Source organism: Euprymna scolopes, chromosome 9 (genome assembly GCF_053919585.1).
Source record: "Euprymna scolopes isolate OS-2025 chromosome 9, ASM5391958v1, whole genome shotgun sequence".
Lineage (NCBI taxonomy): Eukaryota > Metazoa > Mollusca > Cephalopoda > Sepiida > Sepiolidae > Euprymna > Euprymna scolopes.
In genome coordinates, this window is record NC_136490.1 from 62,848,951 (window position 1) to 62,865,176 (window position 16,226).

The window sequence follows — 16,226 nt, forward strand, 5'->3', positions numbered from 1 at the left end:
TTGTGGGCCAGCACCAAGTCTTGCTACCACACCCAGGGTCTACCAGTGGCCACCTGATTGGACCCACAATACCACTGTAGTCTAAATTGCACTGTAGAGAACCTAATGTTGATTTTCTAAAATTATTTTTGTATAATGGCTTGAATTCAAGTTTAAAATGCAAAAGTCAAGTATCATGGTCCAGTTGTGCCCTTAGCAAAAATATTCATTTTGAACGCGCACCTGTCTTATCAAAGAACTTATTGTTGATTTCATATGCTGAGCCCTTTTGCTTGTGCAGTGATAAAACTTCTCAAATGTACTTGCAATGTTAGGCTGCATAAGGGTGTTCACTTTGGTTAAAATCAGATTGTTCTTTTGTTAATCATTTTTTTGATTATCGATACTTATCAAAGGTATTTTGATACAAAACCTAAAAACACTTCCAAACACATTAAGTACCTTTGCATGAAATTTAAAAAACGTTGGCCCAGCCATTTTTGGAATCCATAGGGAATGAACTCACAGACACATACTCAGACAAAGTCCCTTTTATATATAAGCAAAGATATGGATTTGTTTGGCTGCGATCAAGGTATCTTAGCCTCATAACTATTCATCAGATGGTTAATAAATGCCTTAACTTTTGAAAGATTTTTAACACTGATTAGACACCTAAGAAACCTAGGTTGCAACTAGAGAGTCATGATAAAATGTTAAAAACGTGAAAAGTTATAGTCTGCTGATTTAGAATGAATATTTATGCGAAATTGATATTTGAATATGGTTAATCTTGTACTCATTCTTGCATTAAATACTAATCCCTATATATCTTTAACTGTGCATCAAACAGATACCATAATACTTAGTTTGCTACACCTTATAACAAAATTTCAGCCAGATCAGACCAGTAGTTTCTGAGAAAAATAGAATGGAAAGACAGATTAAGAGAAATATAATTATTTTATTCCATTTTGACCCCATACAAGGCACAGTGCCACTTTGATGTAAGGACTATAATCAGGGACAGAAGTTGAGGGGATACTATGAAGAGAGTTCAGCAGCAAGATGTCTGTTCATATTACACTTGAACTTCTGCATGTCAGTACAGTTGGGAAAGCAGGAACTCGGAAGGGAATTCCAACGTCTAGCAGTTCTGAGGAAGTAACTATTGCAGTAGAAGGCTTTCTTACATCTAGGGATCTCAACTGTGAAGGGGTGGGACTTTGTTGCTTGTCGGATTTGTTGGGGGTATTTATGTCGAGGAGGGTACAAGGGCTTGTATTTCATCAGAGCATCCACCATTAAAATACTTGTAAAACAAGCAGAGGGATGCAACATTTCGTTGATGGGACAGAGGTTGAAGCTTAGATGACAGTTCAGGACCTATCAGGTTGACGACTCTCTTTTGAATCCTGTCCAGAAGTGAGAGACTAGTAGCAGATGTGCCAGCTCAAATGTGACAGTAATACTCCATACATGGGTAAATTATTATACATATATATATAGAGGGAGAGATAAAAAAGGAACCAAGTTCAACATTTCGTCCTTATTGTGAAACTTCTTCTGAATAAATGAAATTAAGTAAATAAAATACCAGTACAATATTTGAAAATATATTTTTATCGTAATGAAAAGTATGACTGTTCTATTTCAGAACCAGAACGAAAAAAAATTGTTGGAAATTCAAAAAAGGTTATAGCATTGCGAAAGAGAGTAACATACATTTTTTTTAACGTCATATAGCCGTTTATATATTTAAAAAGATATGATGTAATTTATATTCTTTTTGGAACAAATATGGCCAATATAATTCAAATGTTGATGTGTAACTGAAATGAAATGAGTGTATTTTTGTTCTGAAATTTATTGACTGATTATATGTATTAATTATCATAGAAGGTGCTTACTATGGAATGAGAGAGTTAACCTGTGTCTACAATTAAATTATGTTCTCTTAATGGGAGTTTACTTATTAATAGCGACAAATTATAGAAACTTCCATGTTGTTTAATTGGGCTTGAATTTGCGATAAGCACTGATTCAAGAAGTCTGTCACGGTTTATTTGAAATAAATTTAACGATTTTTGCTTGTTTGAAATCAAAAGTATGATTATGCTGCAGTAGTCAGAGGATTGTTATTTCTTATATCTCTTATGTTCATTGAGTCTTTTCTCTGAACTCCGTTGGGTTTCACCAACATATATAAAATGACAATTTTGGCAAGAAACAGTATATGCCTGCATTGGAAATTGGCTTGTTTTAGAGATGTATTGTTCTTTTTAATGTTTGTTTTATAGTTAGTGACCTAGTTTGTTTAGAGTGTTACAAATTATTGTATTATTGGTGAGTGTAGGTAAAAGAAAATGTCTGTTTGTGAGAGAAGTATCTGGTGTGTATGACTTTTGCTTATTTATTCTGGAAAATATTTGTGTAGCTTTTTTTCTTTGCATTTAATATAAAATATGTGGGATATTGCAAGTTTTCAAAGTGTTTGTGAGGTATTTGAATTCTTTGTCCAGATATTCTGGACTGCAAATTCTGAATACATGTAAGAAGAAACCAATTATTATACTTGTTTTTATTTTGTTATTATGGTGTGAATAGAAATGTATGTAATCATTTTTGTGTGCAGTATTGCGGGGAACTTTGAAGGATAGTTTGTTATTGGATTTTATAAGTATGTCTAGAAAAGGTAATGAGTGATTGTTTTTCTATTTCATGGAGGGTTCGGCTGAGTCTAATTTGTTTTTAATATTATCTATGTGCATGTTTTCAGGAAGAAAAATTAAAATGTTGTCAATATATCTAAGATATTCTGTGTTTGGAGATAGTCTAAACTTGAAAAGACCAGATTCAAGGAATTCTAAAAAAAGACAAGCTAAGAGGATTACTCATAGGAAGACCAAAATTTTGCTTGTAGAAATTATTACATTGAAAATAAGTCATGTCAGTTATAAGTGTGATAATTTTTATAAAGGCGTCAGGAGGAAACGGTAAGTTAATATCTTTGATTTTTTTTAGATGGCATAGAGTAAATTTAAACATTTTTAATAGGGATATTAGTGTATAACGATGTTATATCTAAATTGTGTATAGTTTTGTTATGTATATTAATATACATAACAATAATATCTATAAAAATGAGAATGTGTGTGTGTGAGAGAGAGAGAGAGAGAAAGAGGAAACTTCTTAACCTATATACTCAACAAATTTGTGATCTAAAGACTTAAAATTTATTATATAGGATATTCATGTGAAAAACTTTTTAATTGGTTTTTATCCAGGAAAAGGGCTGCTAAGGGGTCAAAATTGAAAAATTGGTACTTGGGGGTCCATCGGATTTTTATCTGTCAACTGTTTCACAACTGCACATGCATGGTTATTCACATGACATCTTAAGAATAAGTAGGTTTGAAAACACTTTTTAGCAATTGTGGCAAGATGGTCTAATGGTTATTGTACTTGACTCACTTTTTAGGTTTTGGTTTCAGCTTGAGCATTTTTTTTTTTTTTTTTTTACTTACAAGATGTGAACTGTTTAGAAAAAACATAATACTAACATGCACATGTCTCAGTTTCTTTCTGATTTTATTTACTTAATTTTTTTTTTTTTTAAGAAATTTAACATTACATTAAATACCTACAGTATTTCCATTTATAATAAGAAATCTGCATTAATAAATATCATATTTATGCATATTTTATGACCGGTGGCCTGCTAGTGTATATATATATATATATATATATATATATATATATATATGAGGAAGTTTAATGGTAAAATAAAATTCAGACAAAATGAAATAATTAGTATATAAATTAGTGGATAAATATTATTCATGGTATAAGAATTGGCTTAAAGTTCTAAAAATATTCATGTTCTAAATGTGCTGTCATTATTTTAATTAGTTTGTTTCCATACTCATCCACTTATTCTATATACTAACCATTCCACATATATACGAGCTGAAGTCTCCATTTCGTATAAAACAGGTTATACAAACAAACCAAAGAATATAAATATCTCCAAACCCTGAGGTTGCAGTGCATAAACCTCTTCAACAAAAAAGAAAAAAATGAACACAAATTCAACATTTCATCATAAATAACCTCAATTTATTTTAGGCATAGAGAAAGTATAACATAGAAAAATAGTTTTTTTTCCCAGAATAAAAAGTTGAGGATTTTAATAAAAAAAAAAAAAAAAACCACCTGGTAGGACATATTCTTTCAGCTTCAAAGATGCAAGAAGAACAGGAAAAAAGTATCGATATTTTCTCTCCTCTTTTTAGAAGTGCCAAAGAATTGCTAGAAGAGATTCTGTTTGGCTGTTAGCCTTAAGTTTGAAATAGCATTTTCCAAGGTCAATTACGCTCAAGTTCAAAATGGCATTTTCCAAGGTCAATTATGCTCAAGTTTAAAATGGCATTTACTAGGTCAATTATGTTCAGTTATGTTATGTTGGAACAGTATTTTTCTAGATCAATTATGCTCAGGTTTGAAAAAACATTTTCCAAGGTCAATTATGCTCAGGTTTGTAACAGCATTTTTCTCGACCAATTATGCCTAGGTTTGGAGTTTAAATCTTCAATGATGTTTAAAAAAAAATTTTTTTTATGTTTCTTAGATTAAATTAAATTTTAAATGTTGAAAACTATGGAGTGCTGACAGACACACGCTTAAAAGTGTTCATCCCAAAGTTAAGACAACAAAATACAAACATATACATTGGATCTGATAATCTGTAACATTTAATTTTATATTCACTTACTTTGAGTTTTATTTTACAGAAAAATAAACCTTTTTTGAAGGGGAGTATTTAATGGAGAAGTTGTGGCAATGTAGTAGTTACTGATGCCGCCTGCTGATTCAGCATGCGGTGTTCGGTTGGGCTATTGAATCATTTTCACGAATAGTCTTAAAGAAGGTATGAACCCATCCCCTCATCCACTAGCTATAAGTGTAATAATATGGTAGAGCGAATTTAAAATGTTGCTATGATAACTAATTTAGGAATAAAAAAAACTTTGAAACAATACCCACAATTGCCATAGATAGATTAAGCATAATAGAGTAGGCGGTGCTTCTACACTATTGTGACGAAATTTCAGAAATGGTAAAACTGAATTTCACATGAAAACAATGGTATCTACGTATTCCTCATATTTTTAAGATGATTATATCCAAAAATTACGAAAATTGATAAGTTAGAAAATTTTTTATTAAAGAAAATAAAAATAGAATTTGATGAAAACGATTGTAAGACACATGAGAGTTAAAAAGGGAGGTAATTTTCTGTTTGGATTTGAAGAAGATGGCCGCAATTTTTTCGCCTGCTATCACAAAGTTTTTTTTTTTTTTTTTTTTAATAATTCAGTAATATTCAGGTAATTTCGACTGTATAATTTGGAAGCTACCATTAATTTATTAGAATTGACAAAAAAAAAAATCAGTAGAAACCATTGTTTTTTATCTGAAAATTCCATTTATTGGCTACAAAACTTTCTCCTAATAGTGTAGAATTGCCGAGTAGGCTGCTAAAGCTTGTAAAATAGAACCGAATTATGATCAGTGTGCAATGTACTTGCAATAACCCTTATCCCTGAGTGGCTTCCGGGCCTTGATAAGTGGTGATCACTGTGTAAAAAAAAAAAAAAAAGAAAAAAAAAGGCAGATGAATGAGGAGCTCTCTTCTTTTTTTAATGCCAAAATATTATATATATTTAAATGACTCAGTGAGCATAAGTTACAGATTCATCTATTTTCCAACAATATTACTGCATAAATGACCACAATAAATCTGATTGGATCTGAACTTGACAGAAGCAATTTCATTGGTTGCAACAATATCCAATAACAGAGTCTAATCAACAACCTTCCATTGTTTAATGAATAGGCTTGGATAACCAATTAAATTGTAACTGATTATCACTTTTAAATATCCAAATAAATATGTTGTGTCCATTTCTTGCACTAACAGTAAAGTCAAAATGCCTTATTTCAAATTGATTTTGCTTTAAACAAGAGATGTGCCCCCACCCCTTTTTTACTGCTCATGTATATATAATATCGGTTGCAAGGTCCCACCGTCCTGTAAATAAGAGTCATGGATATGACCTTAAACTATATCCAGTGGTGAGGCCCCCAGCTTGCGGGCTTTGTGGAGTGTGGAGCCACCCATTAATTGCCATTGCTCTCGGTCCACTCTGACCCGGAGTGGTAATACCTGTTAGAATCCCAACTATGGGTTAAATAGAAACCGACTTGAAAATAACAAATATATTCTATTAAAAAAATTTTCTTCCGAATCTTTGGATTCGGCATTAAATAACCTGAAAAGGGTTGATATGCTGTAAAACAAAAACAACCAACCAACCATCCTGTAAATAGGACACAAAGTAATTTCCTTTTAAAATCTATAATAGTACTGTTTACTGCATAATTACTGAAGAAAATATAAAATTAATCTATATTCATTAACTTCTCTCAGAGAGTTATTGGAACCTCCTGAAAAAGTCTTGCGAAATTTACTTAAATTCTATTCATTCAATAATGTATGTACATGAGTCTTGCAATAGTAAGCCACTAACTTATTGCTAAAACTGCACTGGAACTCCTAATGTGAACTGCTTTACTCCTTATCATAATGTGTAAATTTTATCTAAAATGTATAGCTTCTTGATTTCTAAAATATATCACATGTACACAGTGTTCTATTTATAGGAGAGTTAATATTTCTCTTTCTAAATAAAATAAACTTTTACCTCTCAATTTGTGTATTCTAACCTAGTTTTAGTCATTATCAAAGTTTCAACTCAATTGTAAAAACTTTAGATAACTTGAGTTATTTAATTTGTATGGACATTATTATTTAACTATTATTTGTTATTGTTTTAATTCAATGTTTCTAATAATAAAGAAATATTAAATAAAATTATGATTTTTAAAGTGGAGTTTTGGGGGACAATAAATAAAATTAATATCAGCCCTCCATATTAATATGCGTTTTGTACAAAATTTGGACAAAAATTTTTTTCAATCATTTGCTTAGTAGCAGTCAATGGCAGATAGGCAAGCAGAGGAGGAGAGAGTTAAATGGGATTGAATTACATGATATGCATACAGACAAGAGAGAACAATTCACATGTGTTGATATATACAAGATGTAAGTGCGTGCGTGTCATATTAGTTGAGAGTGAGAGAGTTGGCGGGAAATGTACATGAGTTGACTATAAGAGAAAGCGAGGTCATCATCCTCATATCATATGAATCTCAAGATTCGATTGTTGGCATTGGTTTCCTCGATATTTTTCTAGTCAGAATTCTTTCTAGAAATACTACATGAGAGACCACATGAAGGTTGGCAACATCCTAAGTGAAAATGATTTTTGTGGAATTAACTAGATTCGAACTTGGGACACCCAGTCTGTGTCTTTAACCACTAGACCATTGTCACTTCCCAGAAACAGAGTCGATAAGTGAGAAGTATAACATCAAATATTCATGTTTTGTTATTTTCCTTCATGAATAATTTAAATTCATCTTATGGCTCATCTCGTAATAAGATTTTCTAGAAATTAATTAAAAAGTAATAAAATATATATATATATATATATATATATATATATATATATATATATATAATAAAAATTACAATAAGTTTACCAAGGTAATCAAAATGGTAAACTTAAAATATATTATAAATATTAAAGAGATAATATTTACAAGTAAAATAAACTCAGCCAGATGTAAAAGCTCAATAAAACCGAAAAGGAAATAGAGCTTATAATATGAACAAATGATTAATAAAACATGTTAAAAGACATCTTGAAAAAGAGTTAAAAACATATTTAATTTTAAAAAAGGAAACACAAGATAAGTGGATAGTCCTTAATCCGCGGAGTTTCGAAGTTATATATATATATATATATATATATATATATATATAATCCACTCCATAAGTCAGACCTAAATAGCAATGAACAAAAATAAATGTTTGATTCTGATTAGTCAGTCATATTTATGACGTTGTCATTCGTCCATAAAAATTGAAATTTCAATTGCTTTCATTGTTTCCATATTTGTCTCATCAAGCAACTATTTCAGTAATAGAAAATTACGAGATTCTTGGTTACAAAGAACAGATGTCTTTGAACTTCCAAAGAGGACGTTTTAATCAGTAAAAAATTTAAAGTTCCAAAATAATAAAATAATGACACTGTTTTTTGGATTTTGATAACAGAAAAAAAAAAAAACTAAGTTGATCTTTAGTTGATTGCACCTTTGTTTTTCAGATGTAATTTGAGGGGGAAAAAAACCCCAAAAACACCCGGATATAAAAGGGAGAGAACTCTTCCTTCTAAACGGTTAATGGCTGGTAGTATTTCTTTATGCAAATTCAAGTTGGCATGGAATGCATCTACATAATTCTCTTTCTAAGATCATATTCATAAAGATACTGATAAGAAACAATTTCTTTTTTGTATTAACAGAACATCTGTTAGTTTTCAAACATTTCATAATTCATTTAACATTTTTAACAATCTAATAATTCAATATTTCAAAGATGGGTCTAAGCAGTTTGGTTACTCTATTTGTTTACTACAAGGACACTAGTAAACAGGACATTGCTAGTAAGCAAATAAAATTAAAACCCATTTTGTTTAACTGTGGAATTTCCATGGCTTCTGCTGTAACAAGATTGTTCCTGGAGTTGGGTTACATGTTGGTAATACTAATTGTGACGAAAAGTATCAAATTAAGTTTTGGAATTTAGTGAAAAATGCATTAAAGGAATTTGAAAACAATATTGTAAGATTTGAAAAATAAGCAAAAGTCTTTTGCAGGTTAGATAAGAATGCACAAAAATAAACAATGCAATACTAGCAAAGGAATAAAAATGTCAGACAGTGTTTGTGGCTGGAAAGCAAGGAATTATTTTATACTTGCTTCCAGACACCCACGATATATGAAATAAAAGTGAGAAAATATTGTTGCATCAAATAAAGTAAGCAACAAAAGTTTCTTTCGTGTTTTTAATCTTCAATTGTAAATCAGCGTGCAAGGAAAAGACACTTCCAGAAATGCTAGAATTCTCTAGCAGAAGGACAAGTCTTATCTACTAGCCTCCAAAAAAAAAAAAAAAAAAAAAAATGGACTGATTATGCTACACTGTTACATTTTTTTTTTTTTTTACATGGAGTTCACCACTTATCAAGGCCCAATGGCCACTCGGGGATAAGGGTTATTGTGTGTACAGCAATCAATGGGATAGTGTAGTAATAGTATTGGAGAATTGATAAAGTGTCATTACTTAAGGGGGCGGTTCATCAGGAATTTGCTTGTGTTGGACTTGAAGACATCCAGGTTGAAGTTGGGAGGGAAACAGGCAAGCAGAACAGAGTTCCACAGGCATGCAGTTCTAAAAAAGAAGCTTTGTTCATGGAATTTACATTTTGATTTAGGCACAGATAAGGAGTGGGGAAAATTATTGACAGTGGTTTCAGCTAGTCGGCTGTTTTTTGAAAAAGATTGGCGAGGGGGACCAGAGAATGGAGCTCAGACGAGCACTTGCCATGGAAATAACGATAGAACAAAGACAGGCTCACTACGTCTCTTCTATCGGAAAGAGGTTGCAGGGAAGAGAAAAGGGCATCCCCCACCAAGCCACGAAGTCTATTTTGTACTCTGTCAAGGCAGGATAGGCTGTTTTTAGCAGCTCCTGCCCAGATGTGACAACAGTACTTCATCCTTGGACATACTTGGCTTTTATATACATAGAGAATTGCATCATTAGTGAGATATCTTCTGGAGCGGTAGAAGGATCCCACCATTTTCCCAGCGACCTTGGCCACAGACTTGATGTATGTGTTCCATTTAAGATCAGGAGTAAAGGTCAAACCCAGAAGATTATCAAAACATAGGGCCTCCCCTAGACGAGAGCCATCCATTTCAATTGATGCCAGATAAGGATCAGAGCATTTATGATGTAGAGATAGGAGCTTGGTCTTAGATGCATTAAAGGTAATCAGCCACTTCTTCCCCCACTGTACCACGCGCTCAAGATCAAAGGAGAGAGAATTAGAGAACATCATCATTTACAGCCTTTGATGTGTTGCCATAGATAATCGTGTCATCAACATAGATGTCAACGAAAGATTTTAGTATGGAATTGAGCACATCCTTTTTCTAAAGTTGAGCTTTTATGAAACTCAGTTAAATAAAGTTTATTCATTGACAATTAAACATTAAAAAGAAATTAATTTTTATTTTATTCATTGTTGTGGTAATATATACACTCTTCCATTATATTATTTTGAATAATTAAAACAATTTGTGACTGCTATCCTCTGTCAAATATCAAACTAATGTACCTATTTGGCGATGCCTGGAATGCAGTATAGTCATTTCAGTTTTAATCTTTTTTTATTTGGATATTTTTTTAAACTTATACAGAAAAAGAAACTTAGTTGTAAAGGAGACACTATTCGCTTAAACATACGAGTTATTGCTCTTATTTATTTTGATGTTTTTTTTTTTGGTGATTAGCTAAAAATTTGATACTTGTGCACCTATGTTACTATGCTGAAATGATATTTAGAAAGCCATTCTTTACATAAGGAGGGTGTTTTGTAATTCTTCTGTACTTTTCATCTAACAAAAATATTGTAAAAATTGAATTTAACTTGAAAATACTATTTAAAAAATAGCTTGATAACATAAATGCATAAACACCAAAAATCTTTTTCATAATGTCTGGGTCAGACTAGGTAATTAAAAAAAAAATGTAGTGAAACAAGTTATTTTATTTATCTCCTTTGTGAAGAGTTTGACATAAAGTCAAGTGTGGGTTTGATGGAAGTGTTTTCATGAAACAAACTAGACTAACTTGGCAAGTAAGGTTTTCAGTCCGTGTCATTACTCACTTAGTCACTGTCCCCCCCCCCAGTATAGTGAAGTAAATTATTACATTGCTAATAACAAAATAAGTACAAAATAAGAAATGAAAATTTGCAAGTCGGAAACAAAATTTTATTTGTCAGCTTAAAAGCCATTTGGGTCTGACTTCGGGTATACAAAATAAATTTATAAATGTAGAAGATAGATAAAAGATATAGATAGATGCTCAGGTGATATTTTATGAGTGAAGCAGGGAACACAAGTGATTGACAGTCATGCCACAGGAAAAAAAATATTTGAATAGTATGGATATTTATTTTTCTCTTCTTTATCCCAATCCGTGTCATGGCTAACTCTTTACAGTTATTTACGACAATAACCAAAGGCAACAAAATGTGATGGTACGAAAATGAGATGCTGAATTGTGCGTACTATGTACTAAAGCACTTCTTTATATACAATATTATTCACTGCCACATCAATTCTATGAATTCTGGTGCGAAGACGAGTACACCACAAAAGACTTGATAGCCTTCAAGCCTACCATAACACCCACCGTTTAAACAATGTAATTTTTGGACCATTTTTGTTAAATTATTGTCATGTACAAAAATGTTTTTGAATTTGAACTCAGTTCAAAGTCTTGGCTTGATTTTTACAATTTAGTTACATTTCAAATCAAAATAAAATCACTTTAAAAAGTAATTCTGGTTCAAGGGAAATAACTTCGCCTATACATCTTTTATGTTTACAGAAATTATTATATAGAAGAACATAAATTGGAGTTTTTGTCAGTAAAATCATTAAAGTTTTAAAGTTATAAAGCGAAAAGGAACAAAGTTGACTTTCTTATAAAATGAATCAAGATAAAAATGTTAAACACGAAAAAAAAAAAACACTTTTCAATTTGAGCAATTTGAAGAGAAGACATTTTTTGTCAGTCAGCCTTCATTCCACATATGGGCTCTTGAAAGGTTAATCTTTTAACTAGCCTGTTTGGAGTCCAGGGAATTGAACATTGGTAGTGGGATTTTTTTAAAGTCTTTGTTTGTCATGAAGTGATTCTACCTTTTTATTATTGTAAGTTGCTCCTTACACAAATTGGATTTGTGCCGTGTCTAAAGCAATCGTCATTAAAAAAAAAAAAATCAGTAAGTCATATTGACACACTGATTCTAGTCAGATTATTAAAATTAAGCAATGTTGAGCCTGGTCTGTACCAAATAGGAATCCATTTGGGAATATTAGATGCTGTTTGCTGAAAAACAGCAACATATCTTTGCAAAAACTAATGTAAAAAAAAAAAAGAAAAGAAAAAGATTACAGCTGACAACTACAAAATAAACTTTATCTTTTCTATATCATCTCATATTCTCAATGTAAGAAACACAAGATTGTAATGCACACTGTAACATGCATAGAAAAAAAAGTAAACTAATATAAGTTTACATTCATTAAAAAAAAAAGAAAAACATAAGACAAGTGTGGATACATAGTCATGGAAAAGAAAGGTTTCTTTGAACTACGTTAAAATTCAATTATCAATTTATGCAATCTAATTACATTCTAACATCAAAAACTACTCAAAAAAAAAATCAACCAAGATTCAAGGGAGGTATTTCATTTACTAAAACAAAAAATAAATCCAGAATCTTCTATATTTACAGAAGTTATTACAAATTGAAATTTTGGTCAGAGTAAATTTTTTGGTTGTAAAAAAAATAAAGTTAACTTTCTAATAAAAGGAACAAAAAAAGGTCAAATTATAAGAAATGCCTTATTTTAAGTAAATCGATAGTAAGTTCACCTAAGTTGACATCATTTGCCAATATGAAAAAAAAAAAACAATTGCGTAAATGTTAATATATTATCTTCTGCAACCGTCTGATTATATTTTTATGCCATTTTATGCATAAGTTTTTATTTCATACAACAGACTTGAAATTTTGATTGACATTAAACGGAAAAATTATTTCACAGACAAATCCCCATTTCCAACCAAAACTCATTATAAAATGGCCATTTACTTACAGCCATGGCAACAAATGCAGATATTTACGTCATACTCCAATTCAATAGGACTTCCAACTCCTGCTGAGAATGATCACAAAATAATTTAAAATTACCAAAATTTAGAAAAATACAAAATATAATAAGTATTTATTTAAATGGTATTTATTTTTGAAAAACATGCCCCAAAATAAATCATTACAAAATATAAAATACAAAAAGGAAAAAAACTTAATTTTTAAATAAAAATACAAAAAAAAATATAAAATATTACAAAATATTGTCACTGAAAATAAAATTAAACAATTTAAATAGCAATCTTATTTGTAAAATATGGAGGAAAAAAAAACTTAACTATTTTAAATTTCTACTAAATGGTCTCATTTTGCAATACATAAAAGATTGAGACTCTTCACAACCATTAAACGAAGTCTCATTTAGCTCTTTATAATGACTTGTCCTGAACTAACATTACCCAGTAAATTGAACTTTGTCTTTTCCAAATAGTTTTGTTTCAAACGAACTCTGTATTAATAAAGTTAAATCAATTTTTGTTTGTAGATTATGAGATATCCATATAAAAATGGCCAGGTCAAAATATTTTCTGGAAGGAATTAAACTGAATTACATTGTACAACACAATAGTACACACACACACACACACACACACACACACACAGACAAAACAGATTTTGTAGGAAAAATTGCTGTTAATGTGTAAAATTGAGAAAAAAAACTTTAGTTTATATATGTATGTATGTGTATATATATATATATATATATATATATATTAGAAGATTCAGATTGAAAATGAACCCATCCTGTTGAAGATGTAAATTAAAGAAAAATATTCTTGATAATCTTCATCTTTAATCAATAGCATCTTTTTTTGCGTAAAAATTTATTCCAACAGATTTCATAGGCGGATAATTCATTTGAAGTTCTAACCAAATTTACAATAACCTAAAAATATATATATTTTTTTAAATCATAGTAATAGTTTATCTAATAAAAAACATACTTAAGTACCACAATGAAAATTTATGAATAAATTGACACATGTGATAATCACACTACAATTAAAATTAAATTAGAAGTTTATTAAAATCTAATTATTATTTTCTTTTATTTTTTTCAAACACAAATCCAAATCCAGGTTGTTTGATAAATAAAAAGTAAACCATATTAATAGCTAGATAGAATACCTTTTCCACTGTGAGCAGATTAGATCAAACCTCTAAATACATGAAAGCAATAAAACGAAAAGTGTGTGAAAATAGAAATTTTATATCTGCAGTTATGAACTTAGAACATTTTAAATTTTATGGAATTAAATTTCTATGAGAGAAGAGAAATAATAATTCTGCTCAACTTTTGAAATGGGGATTCTGATAATTTTATTTATTTAGATTATTCTAACTGTTATTCTCAGTTTGGTCAACAATAAAAGCGAGAAAAATACAAATGGATTTAATTTCATTTTGGTTGTTTTATTGAAAATTTAAATCTAATTCAAATATGAGCTAAAATAAAATTCACTTTGGAAAAGTATGGTTCTCAACTACTTCAAATGCAATGTGTAAGTCTGATTCTGACTTAGAATTTCAAAAATATCCAGGTCAAACTCCTTATTTTAAAGTCTTTGAATATTCAGACTGTCCCGATTCTTTAAAGATAAAAAAAAAATCTGGCTTCTTCCAAAAGCTTTGACTTCATCTGATTACTAAAACCTGCCTCAAATCAATGATAATAAAAAATGTGCTATTGCCAAAATTATGTGAAAATAGAAATACATCACTAAAGTTTTGTAAAAAAAAAAAAAAAAAGTTGTGTAAAATTGCTCCCCCAGTCCTTAAAGGGTGTAAAAAATAATCATATTTGCTCACGTTGCAAATTGTGTATAAATTTCATTCAAATTTAATGTAAAAAATAAGAAATTACCTCCTTTCATTATAACAAGCTGAGTAAGAGATAATTCCTATCAAATTACCAGTTTCTATGTCCGATACGATCTAAAAGTGCTCAGCAAACTAAGGACTTATTGAAATACACTTATTTCTAATAAAAGTGCTTTATTTGATAATATATAAAAAAAATTAAATAATTTTTTAAATAAAATAATGTCCCTTTATATAAAAACAAATAAAATTTGTACACTCCTAAAATTAGCAAACATTGCTCATGTTAACATAGATGAAATTAATGTCTTTATAAAAAGTGCCAAATTGTAATAAATACTACTGTGTACAGTTATACATTAACATTTTTTTATAAATCTTTAATGCGAGAATAATTTTGTATAGGCATTAAAAATGGTTTTATGGTATCGTTTTTGTTAAATATTAATAAATGAAGAATCATTCCGAGTTAAAATCCATTAAGTATTATGCATGTAACTTGAGAAAAACATGCTTGAAATGTGTCAACATTATGATGAATAAATCACATGGCATCAGTTTAAATTCGGTTGCCATCTTGTTTCATTTATGCTTATTCGTAAGAAAAAGAAAGTAAGAGAAATAAAATCCAACCAAACAGAAAAAAAAACACGAAGCAAGTGAGGCTCTAGAAATTTGGTAAAAAATCAACCTTTTTTATATAAAAAAAAAAAAAAAAAAATTTGACCAAAAACTGGAGAATTCACATTGGAGGGAGGTGTCTAGTGAAAAGGCAGAATTCAGCTAAAAAGTGGAGATTTCATATCCCTGAGAAAAGTAAAATTATATTCAATAAATAGTTGTTTTTTTTTTTTATTATTTAAGTGGTGAGAATTTTGTTAGGAAGAAAAAATTCTGTCTACTTTCTCTTTAAAATGAAACTATTAGGCGGGTGCAAAAATAATGTTTTTTGACGTTCAACTTCAAGTCAAAAAACAATATTATTTTTTGCACCAACCTAATAAATAACCTATGTCTATGATAAAGACTAATGTGTATTTATTTATATTCTTATATAAATAAATATATATATCCATTACATCATACAAAAGTTAGCAATTACAAAATGTAGCCTTCGAACAAAACTATTTCATGTGGTGAATAGCAAGTGGAATAACTTTTGTTTTGTTTTTTTTAAATGAATTTAGAAAGAAATGCTCCACTTTAAATAAAACCTCAACACTAGGTGTTTTTTTATCCTTAGAAATGATAATTCATATATGGAAAACTAAAATTCTATGATTTTATGTGAATATTAGTGCAAAAACTGGTAGAGCATAATTATTTTTGTTTTCCTGCCATTTTTGATGGAGGATACACACTAATAATAACAGACCTTAACTTGAACAGTGTGCAAGATAAAATGTAAAACTGTCTTAATGGGAGATAACTCAGCAA